Below are 2,771 nucleotides of genomic sequence, written 5' to 3'. Positions count from 1 at the left end.
TCTATCTATCTGCTCATCACTCCTCCCTCTTTATTTGATACTGTAAAGATCATTGTGTTTGTTTGTTTGTTTTCTAAATTGATTGTGTATGTCTAGTATGATATGGATGCTCTAGAAATAGGTGATGTTGATCTGCTGTGACAGTAATGCCCTGCTTTGGGCAGAGAGCCTAATTAATCGGCAGGACCCCTGATTGCTGTGAATCGGTTTGCAAAACATAAACCTTAGGCCTCTTCGGTAGAGCGAGAGAAAAAAAACACACACACACACAGCATGGAGAAGGAAAACAGAATCAAGCCTTTTGTGTGGCACTGGAAGAAAAGTGCACACTTGCGTTGGGGACGGCAACAAAACAAAAAGGCCATGAAATATGAAAGGGCCGCCTTTGTGTCATTTGAATAATGGGGATAATTACCCTCTGTCCAGCGAAGCACCTGCATTTGAAATAAGCCTTTGATACCAACTTAAATCCAGTGAGATTGTGCTGTTTGATTAAGATTCAGGCTGATGCTGTCTCTACCTTTACAGCAGCTGGAGAGATCGCTCTGTCAACAGACTGACTGCACTGCTTTTTTCAATGCACATGTGATGATAAATAGATATGCATCACCTACACCGAAGTACTTATGCTTTGCTGCAAACTGACGTTTTGGGCTGCTTTAATAAAAGCCATTTCATTATCGACAGAGCAGATAGTGTGAGTCTTTATTATTTTTATTTGCTAATTCCAGCCAGAGCAAAGCAGGCCGGACGTCTTGTGTGTGTCTACAGATATCTGAGTACAGGAGATAAACAGATAGTCTTTAAGCACCTACAAAGCTATCTCTTTTTAATTTGCTTGCACTGCCAGGAATCCATAGATGAATCAGAGTCTCTCATTAAACCACAGTCCTGACATTGTTCGCAAGGAATGGCTGTTTTTTTTTCTAGTGGTCTGATAGCAGAAATTGCAGGGACATTGTAACGCAGAGGCAATGAAAATGCTCAGAATGTAGACATGTTTTTTTGTCCTCAGCACTGGAGGCTTTATTTTGATAGCGATCGTTGATTGTGGCTTGAATCTCGCACCACCTCCAATATGGAATGCAAAATTATATTGAAAATGCAGTTTTTCCTTAAAACAAGCAAAATAGTCTGCCAGTGGGTAGGTTAAACAATCTTGTTTTGAGCTTGAAATTAGTTTATTTTACTTACCTTACAGATAGATTATTTGATTGAAGGAAATCCCACTTAATTTAGACTTATAGGCTCAAAGTCTAAAGTGCATGGCGCAAAAGCATTAAGGGCATGTGTGATCCACTTTTGGTATTTTAAGGACGGATAAATACGCTTGTACCCCTGCACATGGCCTAACAGGGTTGTGCTTATTCTCTTAATGAGTTGTGGGTGTGTTTTGAAAATAATTTGCATTAAACCAATCAGAGCTTCACCTCCCATTCTCTTTAACCAGTTAAGCTTTTAGGCTATTTTTGGTATTTCCGCAGAGGAGTAAATACAAAAGTTTGTTATAATTTTAAAAGGAAACCATTTGAGATTACATAAAATACTGTTGAAATTGATTACTATTATTGTGCATATTGCATGGTGTCCACAACACTCTTTCTTTCATGTCGGGGCGCCATGCCAAAATCGATCCTGATCGAGATCAATTTTTTCTGTAACCGTAGTAGTGCTGTGCGTTAGTTGTTTAACCCTTTAAGGTTACGTGCTGACTGACTGACTGGCTGACTGACAGGTGCGTGATGCATGAGGTCAGCAAACACGACGTATAGGCGTTTCACTTTACTTCAGGACGCATTAATATCGCTCTGTAGGTCTATTTGAGACATTCATAAATATTCCTAGCAAATCTAATAAATATGTTATGTAGCATACTTGTTACATAAACGCACTAAATCACACTTCAGCAGCGTTTATTTAAGAGCGCACAAGTAGATCTGCGCTTGAGCAGCTTATATTTGAGGGAGCGCGCAAGAAGTTTTGCAAGAAGTTTTGCACGAGCAGAAGAAATCGGCGCCCAAGCAAAGAGATTCGCATGCTCGTAGGCCATTACATAGGCCTAAATGCGATCTTGACTTGTAATACTGCGCTTACGACATTTGTCATTGAAATAACACCACCGGTAGTTGGTAGATCTGTGTAAAAAAGGCCTGCCGACACAGCTGGAAAAAAATCCTAGAGGAAACACATGAAACTTCATAGAAACACTGTATGGTCTGTGTTATAATAAACACACTCAAAAAGGCGCATTTACTTTTATAAACTGAAGATTGAAAATGTGTAACTCAGGCCTTGAGTGCTCCAGCACCCCGGAACCAATTTAATTTCTTTCCAGCAGGTGTCAGTAAACACAAGAAAAAGGAAATTTCTCTCTATAATAATATATGCAAGAGTTATGCTATTCCAACTGCAAGGAGGAAAAATGGCAAAAAACATTATTTCCGCCAGCCTAATTTTGAAGTCTCCCCATACCCACATACAGTACAATAAATGCAATATCTCAATGTCATTTTTAAAGTTAGTTGCATCTCACCATGACACATTTGCTATTTACATGTCAGACTTTGTTAGTGGAAAAACCGAACGCTTCACTAGCGAGAAAACAGTTAATCAAACCATTTGCAGCGCGAGGATAAAGAATAAGTCTCCTCCATTCAGTATCTTTACTTTCTTTTTACTCTTACTCTACTTCTTTACGTTCATGGATAAGGGAACTGTGTTGTACGCACTCCACTGAAGACATCCATTAGCCTACATATTTAATTTAATTT

The sequence above is a fragment of the Danio rerio genome, chromosome 21, assembly GCF_049306965.1.
Source record: "Danio rerio strain Tuebingen ecotype United States chromosome 21, GRCz12tu, whole genome shotgun sequence".
In the NCBI taxonomy this organism is placed as follows: Eukaryota; Metazoa; Chordata; class Actinopteri; order Cypriniformes; family Danionidae; genus Danio; species Danio rerio.
This window is presented reverse-complemented; position numbering follows the sequence as displayed.